At 42.5% G+C, this 25,088-nt stretch overlaps 1 pseudogene; it reads left to right on the top strand.

The window, feature by feature from the left end:
- Positions 1-1,891: 1,891 nt before the first annotated feature.
- On the top strand, positions 1,892-23,965 carry LOC111950272 (transcriptional repressor p66-beta-like; annotated as a pseudogene).
- Positions 23,966-25,088: the final 1,123 nt, after the last annotated feature.

The raw sequence follows: 25,088 nt of genomic DNA, 5'->3' as shown, positions 1-25,088 counted from the left end.
GATTAGGCCTGGCTCGCAGTTGGCATTTCAATTCATTCATATGGTGTTGAGGTCAGGACTTTGTGCAGGCCAGTCAAGTTCTTCCACATCGATCTCGACAAACCATTACTGTATGGACCTCGCTTAGTGCATGGGATTATTGTTATGCTGAAACAGGAGCGGGCCTTCCCCAAACTGTTGCCGCAAAATTGGTAGCACAGAGTCGTTTGGAATATTCTTGTACGCTGTAGAGTTAAGATTTCCCTTCACTGGAACTAACGGGCCTAGCCGGAACCATGAAAAACAGCCCCAGACCATTATTCCTCCTCCACCAAACTTTACAGTTGGCGCTATGCATTCGGGGAGGTAGCGTTCTGTCATCTGCCAAACCCAGATTCCTCCGTCGGACTGCCAGATGGTAGAGCTTGATTCATCTCTCCAGAGAACACTTTTCCACTACTCCAGAGTCCAGTGGCGGCAAGTTTTACGCCACTCCTGCCGACACTTGCCGTTGTGCATGATGATCTTAGGCTTGTGTGCGACTGCTCGGCCATGGGAACCAATTTGATGAAGCTCCCGACAAACAGTTCCTATGCTTAAGTAGTGTCCAGAAGCGGTTCGGAACTTGACAGTGAGTGTTGCGACCAAGGACAGATGATATTTACGCACTTCAACACTTGGCGGTCCCATTCTTTGAGCTTGTGAGGCCCACCACTTCGCGGCTGAGTGGTTGTTGCTCCTAGACGTTTCCACTTCACAATAACTGTACTTTGACCGGGGCAGCTCTAACAGGGCATAAATTTGACGAACTGACTTTTTGGGAAGGTGGCATCCTATGACCGTGCCACGTTGAAAGTCACTGAGCTCTTCTGTAAGGCCATTCTACTCTCAATGTTTGTCTATAGAGATTGCATGACTGTGTGCTCGAGTTTATACAACTCAGCAACGGGTGTCGCTGAAATAGCTGAATCCACTAATTTGAAGGGGTGTCCACATACTTTTGTATCTGTATAGTGTATTTGGTCAAATATAATGCCTCTACTATACAGTAATGTGCCCGCGCAATACTAACAGGTAGCCACTAGAGGACGCAGTTAGCATTGCGGTCAATAGCTTCCAGGCAGCATCCTGTGCAGAATAAATAGACAATGGTTTAACAGTATTTGTTCAACTAAATTGTAGAAGCATAGGGCTGATAATCTTTATGTTTAATGGAAGTTTACAAAATTTGGAATGCCAATTAAAATGCATGCAGATTTGCATGTAGGCCATTAAGTGTTGATTACTCATGGCAATTAAATTACCTTTGTTTATTGTTAGACCGGGCATAATGCATGCTGAATGCGGGTCTCATACTGATAGCTTACCTCAGCCGTGAAATATGTTTAACATACATAAGGTCCAAGTGATTGCATAAGAAATAGGCTACAAAAACCTGACAAAATTGTCCCTGGACTAAAAATAGTTTAAATGCATCAAAGTATGCCCAGTAGGCTACAATCAATTAATTTGACGTGATGTCTACACTAGAATAACTGACGACATGACTAGAATAACTGACGACATGAGCAAGTCACATTTTTTACGGCATATAGCCTAAATGTTGTATTGTTCACAGGATGGGCATCTCGGTCAATTTCTCCTCTTTTCTCCCCTCCAGACAACAACATACACCTTTGAGTAGAGGCGCGTCAGTGACACAAGCGCGGTCCAATAATTTGTCTGTCTGGTTACGGACAGAGAGCGTGAGAGCTTGTCGGGGCCCAATCAGCGCTTTTGTATTGCCTGCCAGTGCCGGGGACTGACTGGTTGTGAGTATTTACTGCAGCGCCCCAGGATCCCAAAGCCAAACCCGAAGCCAGTGGAACCTGCGGGGTGAAGGCGAGTCAGGTGAGACCGAGGATTTTGCCGCGGCCTATCTGAAGTGAAGTTTAACTAAAAACCTCAATGCCCGGATCATGGTTCTAGATGTGCTGAGGCTCCAGACTTCAGTCCAACTGAAGTACTGGGACAATGTGAGATGAGGAGCGAAATAACGGTTACATAGTAGTTCTATTGGGTTAATAGTGATGCGCTTTGCCGTTATTTTTAGTTCCAAAATGTAGGTAATGAGAGAGGTCTGCCTAAAACAGCGGACACAAACGTTGATAATGTTTTAACGTTCCAAATTTGTTTACATTATAGCAATAAACGATACAGTGAGCGCGGATCATATTGATAGACATAGAGCAGAATACTTTTATTGTTTAATCTCGAGTCCCTTGAGGTTAACCTAGATTGGTTGGGGGGAAAATGCGTCTTCGTGGTGTCGTTATGAACAAAATGTTAATCTGAAACCGATGGTTGTAATTTGATTGTTGAAATATATTTATCAACGTTGCTACGATCGAGTTTGTGAATATGAAGGATATTTTTTGAGCGAACTGGAGACAAATGGCATGAAGTGTTGTGCATATGTCATACAATAAAATTAATTCAAAATGCATCAGCCATTTACGTAAGTGAAGACGTGTTCACCCTCTCAACTTGTTTCCTAGCCCTATGCAAATGGCCACCATGGTTGGCGATGACAAGTGCTGTTGAAGGAATCAGTGATTGCCTGTAGTGATACGCGGGGCAACCAGATGATCAGAGTTCTTATCAGTTGACTTTAATCAAATTTTGTTCAGCTGGTGTCAACTTCGTTTTTTTCTTTGAGTTTCATGAACATTTCAGTGGCAGGTCAATGTATGACAGGTTAATGTATGTTTCAGTGACAGGTCAATTGAGGTATTTTTGCATCAGAAATGTCACTTGTGAAAACCAATAGATAAGCAGATAATCTATTTTGTGTATGTAAGTGTTTATTATCATTTTGTAACTTGTGTATTTATTCCCACTAGGGTTAGACTTTACCTCTGGTTTTCGTGACCAACACAGAGGGACAATGTTTCACTAGTCAGTGCCACTTTCCAGGAATCCAATAGTAAATCTTTTCCATCCCTGAGAACTACTTGTTCAAACTATCATGGCATTTACTCATGGAGGTCAAACAGAGACCTTACCACTCCTATGCAGTTGCACTGAATTATACAAAGATATAACGAACCGTAACAAACGGATAAAAAGCCCAAATCTTTGATTTATGCCAAATTTTGACTGTCATGTTCCTGATGATTTATTCCTATAAGAACTTGTCTAGTTGACTTTGACTTTTGCAGGTGAGATGAAAGTTTGGAGATTCCTCTGTCATACATTTTATTTTTGGAATAGAAATACAGTAAGGGGATGGACAGGTGGTTGTCTAACCTTACGTGCTCTTTTGCCATTCTAGTCTCCATTTGTAAGTCTCCTGGCTGCAAATTATACATCTTTTGGGCTGTTTATCTCCAGAAGCAAATTGGACTGAAGTGTGCCATTAAAGGAGCACAACCAGGGTTGAACTGAAGTGGGACCCGAACTGGCAACTCTTTAGGGTTCATATACCTCTCATCATCGTCACAACACAAACCCTGACATGAGTGGTTGGCAGACGATGTGTGGGTTAATGTAGGTTAGAAGCAGTGTGGATGGTTTGAAAGGCGTCCACAATACAAACTCCATAGAACTAATCTGAATTTCGCACATCATGCGTTTGTATGCCCGCCCCCTGCCCCCCACACACATACCCACCTCTCTCTCTCTCCCCCGTGTGACGTCACTAAAGGCTTCATATTAAGAGATCATTCCATATCCTGAGGTTATAGACCGGCTCAGACTGGCTAGCTCGTTAGGACAGTGCTTGGCACCACAGGGGAGCAAAAAGGAGAGATAATGGGTGACTCTTGTTCTTAAAGGGACAGGGGGCCCAACTCTGTGACCCATGTTCTAGGCTAGGCCTTATCTACCTAGATGGGATAGGCCTTATGGCAGATGCAATGCATTTGTGTATGGGCAATTCCACGGTAACAGAATGATGCTGAGACTGACATGTTTCACTTTAAAATGTATGTCAAACAAAAACCAATGATTGCAAAGCTAAACAAACGATACAACAATGCAGAATGACTACTTAAACAATTTCCACTGAAAATTTTACAAAAACACATGTACTTGAAGAACAATGCAAACGCAGAATGACGGGTTGTGCTCTTTTGTGCCGTCCTTCTTTTACCGAAATTTGCATCTGCACTGTTCTTCAGCTAAATGTGTTTTTGTAACATTTTCTGTGGAAATTGTTCAAACTCATCCTTGTGCATATAATTTTTTGGTTTGTTTAACTTTGCAATCATTGGTTTTTGTTTGGCATACACTTTAACCCAATGAGTCCCATTGTCGTGTTTTGGACTTTTGACCTTTAAACATCATGTGTTTGACCTACAGACCATCAGGCTCTGAGTGGCGCAGCGGTCTAAGGCACTGCATCTCTGTGCAAAAGGCAACACTACAATCCATAGTTCGAATCCAGGCTGTATCACATCCGGCTGTGATTGGGAGTCCTATAGGGCGGCGCACAATTGGCCCAGTGTTGTCCAGGTTTGGCCGGGGTAGGCCTTCATTGTAAATAAGAATTTGTTCTCAACTGACTTGCCAAGTTAAATAAAGGTTAAATAAATAAAAAACGAGTATGTGTGAGCTAGAGCGGTGTTTGTGAGACAAGGGCGGATCCCGAAGGATCCCGAAGGGGCCCAGGGCCGGATCTTTTTATAAAAACGTCTTTAGACTTTAGACCTGTTTACAAAAACATCAGAATGATTTGTGCTACAAACTACTAACAGCTATCTATGGAAGGCTGAGACCCTCACAAACACTTACATATAACACGTTTTGCTCTATGACGCTCACAAGCTACACAAGAGTCGTTAGAAGATAAGGGGTTCTTATAGATATAACATCATAGGAAATCCCAGGTGTCTATTGTGTAGTGTCTATAGTGTCTATTATGCTGTAATAAGCTCACATAGTTGCGGTCACAAACTCCAAACTCCACACAGTTGTCACTGACTAGCTGCATATTAATTTCCCAGTGAGCAAACAATTTCTGTATTTACAGCATTCATATAAATTAATTTTTATCAGGTTTTTGCTTTGGCTGACCATTTTTTTAATTGACATTTGTCAATAAAACTCATGAATGCAACTGTTTGTCAAACGGATTTGAGTTTTACTTGTGCGCAATGGTTGTCCTGAAAATAAAACGATAGTCCTAAAACACTTAATTGGCTTAATATAAGGGCTGGACCAGCAGATAATTGAAAGTCAGATAAATGAAAAGCAGATTTTTGCTGGGGTCTTGGGACTGATAGGGTTAAAGTGAAAAATCTGAGTCTCAGCATCGTTACCTGTGGAATTGCCCATTTTCATAATATGCATGTACATGTCTGTCCATCTTGGTCCATTTCAAAATCCTCTTAACAAACCTTCTGTCTCGATCAATCATGGTTCGGCTATGAATGATCGGCTATGAAAAGCCAACTGACATTTACCTCTGAGGTGCTGACCTGTTGCACCCTTTACAACCACTGTGATTATTATTATTTGACCTTGCTGGTCATCTATGAACATTTGAACATATTGGCCATGTTCTGTTATTATCTCCACCCGGCACAGCCAGAAGAGGACTGGCCACCCCTCATAGCCTGGTTCCTTTCTAGGTTTCTTCCAAGGTTCAAGCCACCGTGCTTCTACATCTGTATTGCTTGCTGTTTGGGGTTTTAGGCTGGGTTTCTGTACAGCACTTTGTGACATCAGCTGATGTAAGAAGGGCTTTATAAATAAATGTGATTGACGTATCATTAGGACAAAGGTATGGATGTCTTTCTAGGAAATTCAGCATCTCCACTGTAAACAGAACACACAACTCTGACATCTCTGCTCTCTCCTCCTCTTCTTCTTGCTCCCTTTGTCCCTTGCTCCCTCCTTTGCTTAGGCAACCGCAGAAATTAAATTGATTAGTGGTGCGGTCTATAAATAGACGGGCCATAGTTGCCATGGCAACCATGTGATAAGTGTTGTGTGATGAAGAACTGGGCCTCCTAAGTGTTGTTGTAGTGTAGTGGGAGCAGGAGGATGGGTGTGGGTGACAGTGTGTAGGTTCATTTGCCTGGATTATGTGATCTGACACTAACAGGTGTGTGTATGATATGATATCACAGTGTAATGTTGGACTGTGTGTGTGTGTGTGTTTTGCATTTGCTTTGTGCTAGATTCATTGTGTGAGTAAATGGATTCAACCAATTGAATAGATTCTGATTTTTTATAAAAAATCTGACTTTTTTGTCAAGGTGACCAGCTATCCCTTGGTTTCCCATGGACACTGTTTCCTAATCAGTCTCATGTCAGGAACCCTCTGTACTCTGGGGTTGATCGTGTGATGAAACCCTATTGGTTGTAGACAACAACCCCTGATGCCATCACCGCCATGTCCTCAAATATTTTTCCCTTTCTTTTCAGTCAATACAGTTTTCATCAGGCTACATTTATGAGATAGATAAACTTAAGGCCCTGTTAATTATTTGTATCCTGTCCTAATTTCTCTCCTCCCCCCCATAAACACAATGATCTTGAATGGAGTTAGATATGATTGTGTTTGATTCCCTCCTAATGACCACAGTGACCCGGCATGAACCACCCATGTTCTTTATGAACGGATCATTACATGTTATTATAGTAATAATGGTGATTTATAATGATGATAGGATTTTTAGATTAGCCTTATAGTCATTCTAGGGATTCAGTCTGACAGTACATATTCATTTAAATTAAATACAACTTTATTTATCCCCTCGGGGGCAATTATGAAAGGCAARTCAGTTACAAGTATCACAACACAACACATATAAAAGTAGCTAGTTTTAATATTACACAGACCAAAGAATAAGTAAAACATATCACCTTAGCAGAGGACAGAAAAATGTATATTTTTAAACCTAATTTCCAGCTATTCTACAAATGTTGCCATGGAGCCGAGATTTTTTGTTGTTGCTGTTATTATCTAATCTCCTGCAATTCTACGCATTTTTGCATGTCTAATGCGGTGTTCTTATGCTCAAACATTATAACAAAATGAATGGGAGCCTGATAGTCTAGCATTTATTTTGTTGTATGTTCTCAAAGATTATAGGCTATTCTATAGGTCCATTATCTTTTCTACATACTTTCTATTTGGTTTTAGTCATTTAAGTTGACACTGAAAGTGTTTTTCCATTCCAAAAATGTATTTCTAAATATGTGCAATGCGCCAAAAATGTAATCACGCGACCCACCTGGTCCTGACCCACAGTTTGGGATCCACTGCTGTATGGTATTATGTTGGGACAAAGGTTAAAACAAGATTTTTTGGTGTTAGTGTTTTTTCAGAATTTAGCTCAGGTTTCTCCCACATTAAGTCAGGAATCATGGGTGAGATCATGGCTGATTCGTTTCTTCCATTCGGTTGCAACTTGCTAACAATGTGTTGTCAAATGTGGGGTGATCATCAGTACTTCATTATTTTGCATACAACCTGTGCTCTCTCATTGACAGGTTAGGCTGAGGTTGGTGGGTTTCTAACGCTGCTTCTGCGCTGACTTCTGCTAGAACCTTATTGTTGCTTGGTAAACTAAGTAAATCACATCTCTGTTTGTAATCTACTCCTCATTCACCACGTACATGCACATACTTGGTCCCGACATAAATTAAAGCCCTTGGGACTATATTGYTAACAGTACGACATAAGCCCTTATTCGTCACTTCCCTTCCCCCCTCGGGGWCTTGCAAACACAACTATGCAGCATATGTTTACGATAAAAAAAGTTGTATTTTCTCCCCAGTGTTTTTTGAGGGATGGATGGAGGGAAGTGGAGTTAGGACAGGGAAGGGGGAGGGAGGGAAGTGTTTTTTTGGGTGCGTTGTTGGCATCGCACAACTGTAGGAAAATGGAGGAGGGGTGGGGGTTGAGGAACGGGAACAAAGGAGCCTTATGTTGGCATGGTCTCTGAAATCCCAGTGTGTGTGTGTGGGTGCGTCCGTGTGTGCGTGTCTTCTCGCAGGGCTGGGTATGGCTGAAGAATACTGTACATATCTTTATCTGTTACTGTGTCGAAGTCTTCTATTGTATAGCTCTCTTTTACAGGATATAGGCTACAGTGACTATGATATATACTGTATCGTAGCAGTCTGTCCGTTGTCCCTGTAGGATTGTTTATTTTGAATGCCAATATGATCATAGTAAAAAGAGAAAGGACAGTAAGACAGATTTGTGTATATCACTGCATCTTTTATCCAAGGGTGCTGGTCCCAGTAGAATGTATTTTGTCAAACCTCTACATCACTTCAACAGTAGCTTCACTTTGCAGGATAATGATTATGTAGCTTTGGGGAATGTTAGTGTGTATGTCTGACTGTCTGTCTGTGTCTGTCTGTGTGCTATTTTAGTATGTCTGTGTGTGTGTCTGTGCTTATGCTGATCATCCCCTCTCGTTTAMCATCCTTCCATCTTAGCACCCCCCTTTTCTTCCTCCTCTCTTCCTCTCGCGGTATGGAGGCGTCTGACTTGTGTTGTTTGGCAGCGGGCCCAGAGTGTGGTGTGTGTGTGCATGTGTGCGCGCATGTGTGTCGATGCGTGTTGGGGTTGGGCGCTGTGGGAGGAGACTGGTGAGAGAGGGAGAGAGAGATAGATGGTGGTTTGTTGCAGCTGAGGGAAACAGTCATCACATTATATAAGGAGCAATAGGGACAGAGAAGAGGGCGGGGGGGGGCAAGAGGTGCTGGGTAAAGATGGTCACATGTACACACACAGACACAAAAACACACACCAACCACAAGACAATTCTGATTGGCTTGTTAGCCACGTTTGGTTTTACTCACACTTACTCACTATTCTATCTTCTCATCTCTCTCGCTCTTGCTCTTTCTGTCTCTCTCTCTCTCCACAGTTTTCTATGTGGGTTACCACTTCCCTTTTCCCTTTGTAAAGGAAGTGGTAACTTCCATGTCTCATGCATGATGACTCTCTGGACCTGGAGAGAGAGAGTAGTAAACATATTTTTTTGTATTTTTTAATTGCTACAATGAAAAATCATACTATGTGTGTTTCATTATAAATGGGTGTGGTTGTGTGTGTGTGTGTGTGTGTGTGTGTGTGTGTGTGTGTGTGTGTGTGTGTGTGTGTGTGTGTGTNACAACTGTAGGAAAATGGAGGAGGGGTGGGGGTTGAGGAACGGGAACAAAGGAGCCTTATGTTGGCATGGTCTCTGAAATCCCAGTGTGTGTGTGCGCGTGTGTGTGTGGGTGCGCCCGTGTCTTCTTGCAGGGCTGGGTATGGCTGAAGAATACTGTACATATCTTTATCTGTTACTGTGTCAAAGTCTTCTATCGTATAGCTCTCTTTTACAGCATATAGGCTACAGTGACTATAATATATACTGTATCATAGCAGTCTTTGTCCATAATCCCTGTCTTATTTTAATGCCAATATGATCATAGTAAAAAAGAGAAAGGACAGTAAGACAGATTTGTGAATATCACTGCATCTTTTAATCGAGGGTGCTGGTCCCAGTAGAATGTATTTTTGTCCAACCTCTACATCACTTCAACAGTAGCTTCACTTTTCAGGATAATGATTATGTAGCTTTGGGGAATGTTATGTGTATGTCTGACTGTCTGTCTGTCTGTGTGCTTTTTAAATATGTGTGTGTGTCTTTGCTTATGCTGATCACCCCCTCTCGTTTACCATCCTTCCATCTTAGCACCCCCTTTTTCTTCCTCCTCTCTTCCTCTCGCGGTATGGAGGCGTCTGACTTGTGTTGTTTGGCAGCGGGCCCAGAGTGTGGTGTGTGTGTGCATGTGTGTGCGCATGTGTGTCGATGCGTGTTGGGGTTGGGCGCTGTAGGAGGAGACTGGTGAGAGAGGGAAAGAGAGATGGTGGTTTGTTGCAGCTGAGGGAAACAGTCATCACATTATATAAGGAGCAATAGGGACAGAGAAGGGGGGGGGGGGCAAGAGGTGCTGGGTAAAGATGGTCATATGTACACTCACAGACACAAAAACACACACCACAAGACAATTCTGATTGGCTTGTTAGCCACGTTTGGTTTTACTTGCACTTTCTCACTTTTCTACCTGCTCCTCATCTCTCTTGCTCTGCTCTCTCTGTCTCTCTCTCCACAGTTTTCTACGTGGGTTACCACTTCCTTTTTCCTTTTGTAAAGGAAGTGGTAACTTCCATGTCTCATGCATGATGACTCTCTGGACCTGGAGAGAGAGAGTAGTAAACATACAATACATTTTTTTAAAGATTGCTACATTGAAAAACCATACTATGTGTGTGTCCTTATAAATGGGCGTGTTAGTGTGTGTGTGTGTGTGTTAGTGTGTGTGTACACAAGAGTGCTACCATTTCTACATAGCAAGGCATTATGCTCTAATTATAACCAGTCCACCATCTAGTCCCTTGACAACCCCTCCCCCCACTCTTCCTGGCCAATCCTCATCACTCTCTGATTTCTTCAAGAGTATTATTGGTCTAAGTTGCAGGGCAAACTAACTCCCTGTGGCACAACCTACATTGTCTGCCTGTGCATCCTCAACCAACCTTTGTATGACTCAAGTGTGTCAAATACAATCGGATTTGCGCACACACACGGTGAACCATTTCAGGGCCTGATAGAGTACATGACATATTAATTAATTGACCGTCTTTATGCGCACGTGTGTGCATGTTTAAGTCATCATATGTGCCCATGCATGTTACAGTAACATATACACACACACACACACACACACACACACACACACACACACACAGGGTACAGTATACATCCATATAGATACATAAAGCCCTCAAGCATGTTCTGTCTTGGGTACATATCATATTACATACCCCTTTAACTCAGACTGGAGAAGGAGGTCAGGAAGGAAAAAGTGTGGGTGTGTGCCTTTTTCTGTACCTGCAACCATGTTAAAGGACAGAAAGTATTTCTCCCATTGTTTTCTGTTGGCGTTGATGGAAATATGAACTTTTAGGATAGAAGTAAGAATAATGATTATTGGAGATGTAACACAGTTGTTACACATGCTTATTTGACTCTTAATTCAATAGGATAGCTGTKTGTGCTGTACTGTGTTAGCCTGCTGCTAGTCTATGGTTATGGGACAGGGGTAATGACAGATAACTGTTAGCACTGTCTGAGGTGGCAAAACAAACAATATGGTGGGAGAGCAGCAGACCTGTCAGCTATCCTTCACTATGGTTGCTGCAACATTTTTCCATTGAAAATGAGCAACTTATTATAAACTGGGGAATTTTGATCAGTCGAAAGGGTCCCACAGGGATGTTGGCCCATGTTGACTGCAATGCTTCCCACAGTTGTGTCAAGTTGGCTGGATGTCCTTTGGGTGGTAGACCATTCTTGATACACACAGGAACTGTTGAGTGTGAAAAACCCAGCAGCGTTGCAGTTCTTGACACACTCAAGCCAGTGCGCCTGGCACCTACTACCAAACCCTGTTCAAAGGCACTTAAATATTTTGCATTGCCCATTCACCCTCTGAATGGCGTATACATATACAATCCATGTCTCAAGACTTAAAAATCCTTCTTTAACATGTTTCTTCCCGTTCATCTACACTGATTGAAGTGGATTTAACAGGTGACATCAATAAGGGATCATAGCTTTCATTTCGATTCACCTGGTCAGTCTATGTCATTGAAAGAGCAGGTGATCCTAGTGTTTTGTACACTCAGTGTTTTACTGTATTCAGTTTGTCATGTTAATGGACAGATATCCACCCTGTGGTGCATGCTAATCGTCATTAGCATGCTAACCGAAACCCATGCGATGTCAATCGGACTAACAGGCTAATTCGCTAGCTAGCCATGTAGATTTTACTTTTTCGTTTTTCTTTTGGATAGTTTTTTTGTACGTTAAACTAGCTGGACAGCTTGATGAATACCATTTACACTTACTAGCTTAGAATTGTGAAGCAAAACGTTTGCTAAATCWAGTTGTCCTTATGTCTGCATTGCCATTGTTGACTTGACTGGCAGTAGGTTGAGTTCTTTGTTGCTTGTTTGTTAGCTGACAAATTCCAATACAGATGTGTCAGTCAACAGGCAACAAAAAGCTATAGGAGATGAGTAAATAAATGGGGAAATGTAGGTTTTAAGTTCATATGCTATTCATGGCCATATTGCTTATAATTGTTCCAGTGTCTCATACCCTACTCCGTTGCCAGCAATATTGTCTCCAAAAATTGCTAGTGTATCATTAGCTCAAGTATGCCCACTGTAAGTACAAGTGAAGATATTTTCTTTCTTTGCTTGAGTAGAGGTTTTCATTGTTTGTGTTTGAGTTGCACATTTCAAGATATGTCATAATCATGTTGCTCTTTTGATCTTAGAAATTCTTTGTTTTATCTTAGGACAAATAATCACGGCTAASTTAGAGATGTTCCTACGTACTCCTCTCCATCCCTTTATCCCTGTCTCTCTCTTTTTCATCCATCCAGTCCAGTATGGAGCGACTGAATGAGGAGGCGGTGCGGCTRAGCCTGCTGAAGCGAGGCCTGGACTCCTCCTCGCCTGCAGGCAGCGCCACGAGCAGTGAGCGAGATGATCTGCTCTCCAAACGCATCAAGATGGAGGGTCACCAAGCCATGGAGCGCCTCAAGATGCTGGCCTATCTGAAACGCAAGGACCTGGCTGGCCTGGAGGGGGGAGGATTGGGAGGGGTCTCAGGAGGCGGGGCCCTAAGGGGTGAGGTCAAGGGTCATGGGTCTTCAGGGGGAGGGGCTTATGAGGAGAAGATCAATGGGAGCCTCCGTGGTCAGGTTGTGGGAGCCCATGGCATGGTGGGAAAGAGCGGGAAGGAGAACATGGGCGAGGAGCCAGTGGATTTCAGCGCCCGGAAAGGGTGAGTGGAGGAGGAGAGAGGCGGAGTACAAGAGGATAGGAGGGAAAATAGAAATCCTTCTTACAATTAAGAATCAGTCAGTCAGAGTTGAAAGTGTGTGTGTTCTTCCACAGTGACGTGGACCGGGAGCGACACACACCCTCCCCTGATGTGATCGTCCTGTCAGACAATGAGGCGTCCAGTCCAAGAGGGCCCAGCCAAGGAGAAGAACGCCTGAGGGCAGCGAACCTGGAGATGTTTAAGGTGTGTGTGTGTTTGTGTGTGTTACAGCACATATTAGCGCAGTCTTGACAAATGTTGAAGTATGTGCATATTGTCTTTTTGTGTGTATGAGTGTTAGAATAGTGCATAGTTGTATAGGGTTAATACATTATTTATTTTTGTAAACATTGTGGACCACTCAGATAGTTTTGAGACACTGTAGGCAAACAGTACAGATATTAATTTGGTATTAGCTATAATACATTATATCATCTATACATCATTGGTATCAGCTATAACACATAATCTATACACAAAAACCAAGTACAATAGATAAAATGACAAGTTTTATAGTTGTATATGTGTGTATGGAGAGGAATGGCAGAAGTGGGTACAGTATGTGTGCTCATTTGTTTCTATGTGTGTCCTTCAGGGTAAGACAGGGGAGGAGAGGCAGAAGATGATCAGGGCTCTGAGAGAGGAGCTGAGGCTGGAGGAGGCCAGGCTGGTGCTGCTGAAGAAGCTGAGGCAGAGCCAGATGCAGAAGGAGAACCTGGTGCAGAAGGTCAGTCAGTCACCCATCCGATGCTGTCCCATCCATCCTCTATACTCATCTGCTTCAGTTATTCACTCGCTCATCCCTCTGTCATCCACTGCTCACTCTGTCACACTCTCAGCCACCGCACCCATCCCTCTCTCACTCTCTCAGCCACCGCACTCATCCCTCTCTCTCTCAGCCTCTGCACTCATCCCTCTCTTACTCTCTCATCCACTGCACTCATCCTTTTCTCATTCACTTGCTGCTTATGCATTAACACTTTACACTCGGGGGATTTGGCCTATATGGATAGGGCCTAAACATAAAAAAGAAGCATATGCATAACCATTGTAGCAATTGAAAGGGAACACTTTAGAGATTACGAGGAAACAAACAGTTCACCTGACACAAGAATCCAAACATTACACTGTTCATTTTATCTGCATTTTACATTTCTTGTACTTTCTGCAGCATTTGTTGATAAAGAAATCTGAAAATACTCTGGACACATTCAATAACACAATGAGAATATCCATGCAACATTTGGGGTAGATGCGGTATAAGACAAAACAATTTCAGGGTCAGAGGTCAAATTGGTGTCTCCAAGTTGCTACACACCACACCTATGTGTGCACAGTTCCTAAGTCATTTAAATACACGTTTATGAGTCAAGGAAAGAGCCTTCAACTATTAGATTCTCTTTTGAGCTCTCCTAGCTGTACTGTTAAGGAACTGAAGCAAGCACCCTTGTATTTTTTTGGTTTGGAACACAGCCCCGCATCCACACCATCACACAATTATTGTTGTTAATGCAATCCAAAAATGGTCCATTACAAATTGCAATCAGGGTTAGGTGTGCATATTTGAATGCTTATTATATTGCCAACATGAGTAGCGAAGTTCTATAATCTGATTTTTAGTGTTAGGCTTTCACAAGGCACTTCAGAGAAACAGAATTTTTGGTGCGCATGGAATGGAGCCATGGGTGCATTCAGGTGCTAATTCACGGATCATTTTCTTCACATTACGCCGAATATAGGCTCCTTCTGTTCAGAACAATAACCTAGGGTATGACGCCGTAACTGTACATCAAACATACCAATCATTAATGCCAAAGTAACCCAATTGGCGCGAAGGATGGGGGCATCTTCTTGTTGCAGGTGGTGCTCCCGCTTGGAATGTCTGTCAGTTGATTCCCATGTCATGTCTTGCTGCCATGCTATGTTGTCGTCTTAGGTCTCTCTTTATGTAGTGTTGTGGTGTCTCTCTTGTCGTGTTGTGTGTTTTGTCCTATATTTTCATTTATTTTTATTTTTAATCCCAGCCCCCATCCCCACAGGCCGTCATTGTAAATAAGAATTTGTTCTTAACTGACTTGCTTAGTTAAATAAAATTAAAATTAAATATACCGCTTTAAAACGGATACCCAGAGCTCTGACCTAATGTATAGTATGTTACTATACTGCTATCCAATTAATGCGCATATCAGTGACCAAATCTGCTATTTTCACCCAATATAGAGTGAAAAGGGCTTACCTATAAGTTGCTTAGGATAAAAGTGTCAGGTAAATAAGCTTATTACATTAGTATTATTCTATGTTTGACCCTTCTATCACCTCTACCCTCCGTCCCCCTCAGGTCCCTGTGGTCCAGAACACAGCGTCTGCCCTCCAGAGCGGTGCCGTCCACGGTGCTCAGAGCATGAGCAAGATGTCTGGCCGCCCTGGCCACCACACCCCAGAGCCCCAGAACCATCGCACTGCCCAGGTGGGCTACAGCATTGCACAGGTGGGCTACAGTACTGGTTCTCTTAGGGTTCCCTTTGTGCCTTGGGTCGGTCACAATGCAAGTTGGGCAGGCGCAAGGAAGCCAAAGTTGGGGGATGGGATTGAACAATGATTTTTAATATTTTGCTTGAGAACCATCTCACAATAAAGCAGTCTCCTGTTTCAATAATAGCACAGTGGTGCCATCTCGTGGTATGAAGAGGCATTATTACCCTCTTAAATAATCTCTGGTGAATATGAGCAGGAAAATGACATGACACTGAAAAACGACAAACACCACCACCCATGTCTTACTTATGATCTTTTTCTCCTTCTCCTCCTCCTTCTTCTCCTCCTCTTTCCTCTCCCAGGGTCACTCGGTGATCAGGTCAGCCACCAACAGCTCCATGTCTCAGATGATGATGTCACAGAGCAGGGTGATAGCGCCCAACCCTGCCCAGCTGCAGGGCCAGAGGCTGGCACAGCAGAAGCAGGGTGGCATGCGCTCCTCGACTGGCAGCACTAACAACGCCATTAGCTACCAGCAGGTAAACCCCAACGTCATCCCTGTTATTGGTCATAATCATCATAGAGCAGTGAACATTTTTTAAATAAGAGTACAGATTATTATAGGGGATAATGCAAACTTTTTTGAGAGATAATTAGAAAATACTATTTTATTGATGAAATTGTATTTATTGGTTCTCTCAAACTAAAGGGATAGTTTACCCAAATTACAAAACTACATATTGGGTTCCTTAATCTGTAAGCAGTCTATGGACATGGTATGAATACCACTGTCATAGAGGTTCAAAATCAGTTGCTTCCACTCAGATGCCAGGTTTTGAGGGTTGTTATATCATTTTTAGCAGATAAATGTAGCTGTCATGCCATCAGACTTAAACTTAAAACCACTGTTCTGAATGACGGGTATGGTTCTCTGTGTTTACTTGCAGTCTTCCACCCAGCAGGTGGCAGCTTCTCAGCGCTCTGGCTCCTCCTCTCCTCGGCATCTACATGAACCTGACCACATGCAGGCGGCCGGAGCCGCGGGAGGGGTCAGCGGGTGTCGGGGTGGGGGCGGTCAGCCCCTCAGCCACACACAGCCAGGGGGACATCGGTGGGCTCCTCCATGGCAGACACAGCCAGCAGTCAGGCAGCCGCTAAACTTGCCCTGAGGAAGCAGCTGGAGAAAACCTGCTGGAGATCCCTCCTCCCAAGCCGCCGGCGCCGCTCTTCTCCTTCCTGCCGTCAGCGGCCAACAGCGAGTTTATCTACATGGTGGGCCTGGAGGAGGTTGTGCAGAGTGTCATTGACAGTCAGGGTGAGGGAAGGAACTGGAACCCTTTTGCTGATGCCTGCTAGCCATTTGTCCTGCACACAACCATCAAACCATCAATGTTATCAGATGAGTCGGTTTGGAATTGGGCCCTCTCCCCTCATTGAACTCTTGTGGCTCTCTCTTTAGGTAAACTGCGTTTGCCCTCCTCATGGAGCCTTCTCGTGTGCCAGTGCAAGACGGACTTCACCCCTCACTGGAAGCAGGAGAAGGGTGGGCGCATACTTTGCGAGACCTGTATGTCGTCCAATCAGAAGAAAGCACTGAAGGCCGAGCACACCAATAGGCTGAAGAACGCCTTCGTCAAGGCTCTACAGCAGGAGCAGGTCAGCATTCTATTGCGTCCCGTTGCTCTGTTCAAGCAACCATTGTTTATAGGGAGTGTGTGTGTGTGTGTGTGTGTGTGTGGTGTGTGTGTGTGTGTGTGTGTGTGTGTGTTGTGTGTGTGTGTGTGTGGTGTGTGTGTGTGTGTGTGTGTGTGTGTGTGTGTGTGTGTGTGTGTGTGTGTGTGTGTGTGGAATAACCATATTTTACTAAATGTGTCACAGGAGATTGAGCAGAGAATCCAGTTGCAAGCCGCTCTTGCCACCAGTTCAGCTCAAACTATTCCAAGCGTCAGTAAGGCTGAGTCTATGAGCAGACATCACACACACAGACAGGTATGTCACTGTACGGTGTTAGTAAGTGCTACCTGCTGCAACAGACACCCTGTCATCTAGCATTGTTCAGCAAAGTTGATAAAAGGTCCAATTGTAACAGCTGCATAATGGATACTTGATCAATCTTTTTTTTAATCGATCAAATATTGACTGAATTATAGCTCATAAACCTCTGTCTTGTGTAATATTAAACCTCCTATTTATGAGATTTGGTTGTACATTTTCGGGGGCGACTGGCTGAGTTACTTTGTAAACACTTCAAATGAATTAAATCTGAACTTTTTAAAACTTTACAAAAATGTACCACCGTCTTGTGCAATGATCACTTTCTCTTCTGTCTTTAATCCCCGTCTAAGGGTGGGCGTTGAAATAGATGCATATCAAAAACCACATGTGCCATTGTTGACATTTTGAACTGGACTGGCATGTGTTTGAGTGGTCATTAAAAAGCAATCACAAAATCAATTGGAAAGTGTATTTACAAGCAAGGGTTGGAATGTGCATTGCTTTCACATGGTCCTCTGTAGCTCAGTTGGTAGAGCATGGTGCTTGCTATGCCAGGATAGTGGGTTCGATTCCTGGGACCACCCATACTTAAAATGTATGCACGCATGACTGTAAGTCACTTTGGTTAAAAGTGTCTCGTAATTGGCATATATTATTTTGAAATAAATCCATCCAGCGACGATTATGTGACAAGTGAATTTACACCCCACAAAAAGGGGAATCCTGAGGTGGGCGGGGAATGTGCGTTGCTACTTTCACATTTCCACAACCGTCATCACACCCCTTTAGTTGTTGAGGATGTCCCGTGCTGACAAATGGACTCTCCATCTGATGTGTATTTATGTGTGTGTGTGTGTGTGTGTGTGTGTGTGAACTCCAGGCGCCTCAGCCCCAGGTGACCCAGTCACAGGCCTCCCTCCAACGGGGTCTGTCTGGTTCGGCCCGGGGCGTCCTCTCCAACTTCGCCCATGCCTCCCAGCTCTCGGTGGCCAGCAGCCTGCTGAGCATGACTGGAAAGCGCAGTGGACAGCTGAGCACTAGTGGGCACAGCCGGGCACAGCAACAGCAGCAACAGCAACAGCAGCAGCAGCAGCAGCAGCAGCATCACGACAACCGCCGCCAGCTCTACAGCATCCCTGGTGAGTAAACAGACCAGGGGTTGGGCTGGGGATGGGACTCAGATCAGCCAAAAACTTTATAGACCAGGGGTTGGGCTGGGGATGGGACTGAGATCAGCCAAAGAACTTTATAGACCAGAGGTGGAGCTGGGGATGGTACTGAGATCAACCAAAGAACTTTATAGACCAGGGGTTGGGCTGGGGTTGGGATGGAGATCAGCCATACAACTGTATGGACCAGGGGTTGGGATGGGGCTGAGATTAGCCAAAGAACTTTATAGACCAGGGATGGGCTGGGGATGGGGCTAAAATTAACCATAGAACTGTATAGACCAGGGCTTGGGCTGGGGATGGGGATGGGGCTGAGGCAGGCCTTTTTGACAGTCTCTCACTGCCTCCCTCCCTCTTCCTCCCTCTCCAGGGGTGAACATTGCCTACCTGAACCCAGGCAATGTGGTCGGCCACAAGGGGTCCAGCCTGGCTGACCGCCAGAGGGAATACCTGCTGGACATGATCCCGCCTCGCTCCATATCCCAGTCCATCAGCGGACAGAAATGAACATCACCTCGCCCCGACGCAATACCACAACCCTTCCCCACACCACACCTCAACCCCCATCGCATGCAGTGCCTGTTAGTGTGCCTACCAAACTAACCTGTATGAAGAACACAATCAACGAGTTAAAAGGGGCCACCAAACTCTGAAATGACTTTTCATTTGAACGTGATGCAAACCCCTTTTAATTCCTCTTGTTATTACTATCGTCATTAGTGCTATGGATGTTGTTACTACATTGCCGCTACCAGTTATGAGCGTGCCCATCTTTGTGGAGAACCCCTGTCTTTATATGCTTGTGGCAGTGTCCCGAGTGTGGGGTGTCTTTTGTTTTGGATTTATGCGCTTGTTTTTGAAGCAATATTTTTGTCTCGCTTGAGCTTTCCTTACCGGACTCAAGTCTTTGTTATGTCTGGAATTACCAAGCTATCTTTTTGAGAACTGCACCACTCTCAAATCCCTGCTCTTTCTCTGATTTCTGAATTCAACCATCACTCTGTTTTTCCACATTTGGTTGTGTATTATTGGAAGAGAAATTCTACCAGACTGGCCAAACCTTTGTTTTAAAAAGGTGATTGTGATGGTTTAACTTTGACCTGAATCTCTCAAGCCTTTGAGCTTGAGCTTTCGTCAAAGATTTGTGGGGAGAAAAGAGGATGATTGAGACCCTGGAGTTGTCTGAAGCAACTTCTCTAACTGATTGTTGAAACAAGGATGGATACATATCCCACAAAGAGAGACAGCCCAATGCACCATCTGGACTTGGATTGGATGCACCGCTGAAAAATACTACTCCCATTGGATATGAAGGCACAGAAACTGAACCTATAGCAGAATTGCCCTGTATCCTTTCACCTTTTCATCTGAGGCAGCCTGGGGGCTGTAGTTCAGAAGTGATGGAATTGAGGAGTTAGTATCCTAAAGCATATATAATTGATGGGGTATTGATTGGTGAGATCATTTAGAGGGATTTGATTGGACGAGAGATCATGTGAACGTACTTAATTGGCTGAGAGATCAGGTGAATAAGGTTTTTATTTAATTGGAGAGGATACAGGTATTGGATTTGGTGGGAGGGATCATCCTTAGACTCAAAATTAAGGGGTTTCCCATAGGACCATGGTTTGTACGTATTTAGGAGTGGGAATGCGGGGTAAGAGGCACAGGGGTTCCCTCTCTCCCCTGTTTTCATCTCTTAGCTAATAGGATTTGCTATTGTTCACTCTACCCTGTCATTCAAAGTTATGGATTCCGTTTAGATACTATTTGAACTTTCTTATGTCAACATTATCCCCATGGTGTCTGGGAGGCATTTGAAAACGGTCAGGGAGAGTGGCTAGCTAGCTATTAGCTTTAAACCTGCTCTAAGCTATTTAGATGTTTGGTGTCTTCTGAAATGTTTGCGTATCTGAAAGGTACTTTGCACAGGAGACAATAAATAAATACAGAATGACAAATGCAACTTGAATATCTACATAAATCAAACAGTTATATAGAAAGAGACATTTACAGGATATACAGTACCAGTCAAAAGTTTGGACACACCTACTCATTCAAGGGTTTTTCTTTATTTTTACTATTTTCTACATTGTAGAATAACAGTGAAGACATCAATACTATGAAATAACACATATGGAACCATGTAGTACCAAAAAAGTGTTCAACAAATCAAAATATATTTAAGATTCTTCAAAGTAGCCACTCTTTGCCTTGATGACAGCTTTGCACACTCTTGGCATTCTCTCAACCAGCTTCACCTGAAATGCTTTTCCAGCAGTCTTGAAGGAGTTCCCACATATGCTGAGCACTTGTTGGCTGCTTTTCCTTCAATCTGCAGTCCAACTCATCCCAAATCATCTCAATTGGGTTTAGGTCGGGTGATTGTGGAGGCCAGGTCATCTGATGCAGTACTCCATCACTCTCTTTCTTGGTCAAATAGTCCTTACACAGCCTGGAGATGTGTTTTGGGTCATTGTCCTGTTGAAAAACAAATGAGTCCCACTAAGTGCAAACCAGATGGGATGGTGTATCGCTGCAGAATGCTGTGGGAGCCATGCTGGTTAAGTGTGCCTTGAATTCGAAATAAATCACTGACAATGTCACCAGCAAAGCAACCCCACACAATCACACCTCCTCCTCCATGCTTCATGGTGGAAACCACACATGCAGAGATCATCCGTCCACCTACTCTGCGTCTCACAAAGACATGGTGGTTGGAACCAAAAATCACAAATTTGGACACATCAGACCAGTCTCCTCTGAACAGTTGATGTTGAGATGTGTCTTTTACTTGAACTCTGTGAAGTATTTATTTGGTATGCAATCTGAGGCTGGTAACTCTAATTAACTTATCCTCTGCAGCAGAGGTAACTCTGGGTCTTCCTTTCCTGTGGTGGTCCTCATGAGAGCTAATTTCATCATATCGCTCAATGGTTTTTGCGACTGCACTTGAAGAAACTTTAAAAGTTCTTGAAATGTTCTGGATTGACTGACCTTCATGTCTTAAAGTAATGATAGACTGTCGTGTCTCTTTGCTTATTTGAGCTGTTCTTGCCATAATATGGACTTGGTCTTTTACCAAATAGGGCTATCTTCTGTATACCCTACCTTGTCACAACACAACTGATTAGCTCAAACGCGTTAAGAAGGAAAGAAATTCCACAAATTAACTTCAAGGTGACTACCTCATGAAGCTGGTTGAGGGAATGCCAAGAGTGTGCAAAGCTGTCATCAAGGCAAAGAGTGGCTACTTTGATGAATCTCAAATATAAAATATATTTTGATTTGTTTAACACTGGTTACTACATGATTTCACATGTGTTATTTCATAGTTTTGATGTCTTCACTATTATTATACAATGTAGAGAATAGTAAAATCAAAGAAAAACCCTGGAATGAGTAGGTGTGTCCAAACTTTTGACTGGTACTGTACATTATGGGTTATGGCAATGCACAGGACTGTACATGCAGAGCACTTAGGTACAGAGAGTAGGGATATTGTTTCTGTTCACCAGGAATCCAGGGTGAATTGATTGATTATTATTGAATTGATTATTGTTCCATCTCATGATAATTGTGGCTCTATTTCAGCAATGCCTGATGTTGAATTATTTCAGGATAAAATTTAGAAGTAACAAATACTGGTGCATCCATTTATAAAGCAGCAGGAAATATTAACTCCAATTTCATTTTCTTCTTGCAAGCAGGAGTTGCCTGGTTATTGTCTCTTATACCCTGCAGTTTTAAAACATAACATAAAACATATTGCCAGAGAGCAGTGGATTACTCCTTGCCCTTTTTGATAAACTTCAAAAGCAGGTGCAATATTTTGAGACACAGGGAAGACAAAGTTCATTCAAGTATTTGTGCTGAATGTTACTATTTTATCCATTTAGTATCCCAACTACAGTTAGGTAGCCTTACTCCCATATACAGCAGTATAAGCACTATTTTTGTTGCACCCAGATGGAACAGATGTTGTATTGGCCGTGTTCAGTAAGCACCAAACTGAAGCAAATATTTTAAACAGAGGTAGTACTACCTGCACTTGTCCTATAGGGGCGTTCATTTCTGTTGTCCGTCGGAAAACTTTCCTACTGTTTGTGCCTAATGAACACGACCCAGGGTTTGCCGTAGTCCAATAACACAGAACACCCCACAGCTAGATCATTGTTTGGGATGGACAACAGTGATTTTCAGCCTCACTGTTTTTGATAGTTATCTTTGTCCTCTTTGTTGTATGTATGAGTTATGGACTTACTTCATCATCAATATTTCTCTCTTTCTCAAACTATGCCAGATGCACCATTTAAAAAAAAAATGTTTTAAAGAAAGTAAAGGAAAAAACACAGGAAAAATAGCATTTACAGATGTAATTTTTGTAAAGTTTCAAACATTTAAAAAACTACATTTTGCTGACCTGTCTATTCAATTTCATTTCTGACAATTTTTTACAAACAAATGGGGAAAAAGAAAAATCAAGAAATATAATTAACTTAAGAAATTGAAATTGTCAGGTAATATTATCTTGAACGGCTGTAGTTATAATAATGACGTATTTATTGTACATATGCGTTCCTCCTTTGTGGAATAAGACACATTGAATTCAAGGTGGGTATACATTGTATAGAAAAACTAACAAAAAGCCATGGATATTGTGAAGCTTGTCATTTTGTTTATTGATCATTGTATATTCCTGTGCCACAAATGTGCAAAAATGTGTGGGGTTTTTCTATTTACTATCAAAAGCATTCTCAACTTTCTATATCTTGTTTTCTAGTACTTAGAGGCAGTAGGATCATCTTTTATGAAGAGTTGTTTGATCTATCCCAGGACCACTTTGTATATACATTGTATGAAGTGCTCCGCTGTTATTACATGCTTTACTTTCAGCAGCATTGATGTTCAGTTAGCGATTAGTTAATATTATTATCATTATCGTACACTTTAAAAAATGTATCCTCGTAAAAATTATTGTAAGGCTTGGCGTAGATCAGACAACTGGAATGGGACATTTCATTATCTTTTTTTCTCCTAGTATATATTTTCCAGGGAAAGGCAGTGCATGGTCCACATATAAGTAAGAAAGAGACTCATGAGATGAACTACCTGCTGTGTGTTTAAAATACAGTCCTAATGGATAAGCTATGTGCTAACCTAGCCATGGTCATAAAGCAAGTCTTCAAATACCCCTTTTAAAAGATGAAGGAGTACTAGATGTTGTGTCAAACAGAGCATGGAATACTCTCAACAACACAACGCAATACTGTCACAATATGACTCCAATGGCTTGCATCATATTCTGTCAATAAAGTTTAAGCGATGTTTTCAACTATTTGATGTGGTCAAATGATGATATGGTCTATGATATGTGGACCTTTATTATGTAATGGAAACATAAAACATCTGAAAGAATACACTCGATATTTGAATAAATAAATGGAATCAAGTGTTTTTTGTGCTGTGGCCGTGTGTGACACAGACACGCCTCCCCTTGCCTGTGTGTCAGGGTCATTATGGTTCTGACTAAAAAGAGTACAGCTACGACCAGAAGAGACTTTAGTAGCAGGTTAGAAGAATTTACGCAGCAGGTTAGGAGAATTAATGTGTCAGGTTAGGAGACTTATAAGGTTAGGAAAAGGGGTAGGGTTTTGCTCTCCTAACCTGCTATTAAAAGTCACTACGGGTGGTAGCTGTACTCCTTATAGTCACATCCGGTCATTATGGGCGACATGATCTACATCACTTGTCTGTAAACAAGAATTATACAATTGCACAAACCTAAAAAAATAAATGTTAAAGAATACCCAAATGATATCCTAATAATCTCCAGGACAGGCTGCTGTATATTCCATCCACCCCTCAACCTAAAGAGAAAATGCATCAAAGATCTTTCCTTATAACAATGTTTTCAGCCCCTTCAGTGACTCCAGAACGAACACCTGAGTATTTACTATGGAAATGTTATTGTGTGGACAATGAGGTAATGATCTTTTTCAGGACATCCAGTCACATTAATTTGGGTTGTGTTTTAATATTCTAAAAAGTGATGCCAGATCAACTTTCAACAAAGTATTTTGTCTTATAACAATCATTGACAAAACTAACATGCCTAAACTGTGGTTCCTTTTCTTTGATAAATATAATATTTTCACACAATTCTGGCTGTCAGTTAAAGAACAAATATAAATCAATTACAAATACATTTAAAAATGATGCTATGATATTATTAACCATATAGCTAGTTAACATAATTAGAGAAGCTGTGGACAATAACAGACACCATCAATATAATAGTGTGGTCACAGTGATGTGCTAGCCATTGCCCGGCTTTCAACGGAAACATAGATAACAAAAAAAATAGTGTTTTATTTACTGAGGTCCGTTTTTCAGGGGATGACTGCAATGTATTGCGGGGGCAGATAGTTCTGTTGAACCCCAGTACCCATATCTGCTCCCTCTGGACCCTTTGGGTAGCAGAAACAGAAACAACTGCAGGTCTGCAGAAACAACACAGGACATCATAGGATATTTATTACCTTGACAATGACATACAGTGCATTTGGAATGTATTCAG

Source organism: Salvelinus sp. IW2-2015, linkage group LG23 (genome assembly GCF_002910315.2).
Source record: "Salvelinus sp. IW2-2015 linkage group LG23, ASM291031v2, whole genome shotgun sequence".
In the NCBI taxonomy this organism is placed as follows: domain Eukaryota; kingdom Metazoa; phylum Chordata; class Actinopteri; order Salmoniformes; family Salmonidae; genus Salvelinus; species Salvelinus sp. IW2-2015.
Note: the sequence above shows the minus strand (reverse complement) of the source record. Positions and strands in the feature narration are given on the sequence as shown.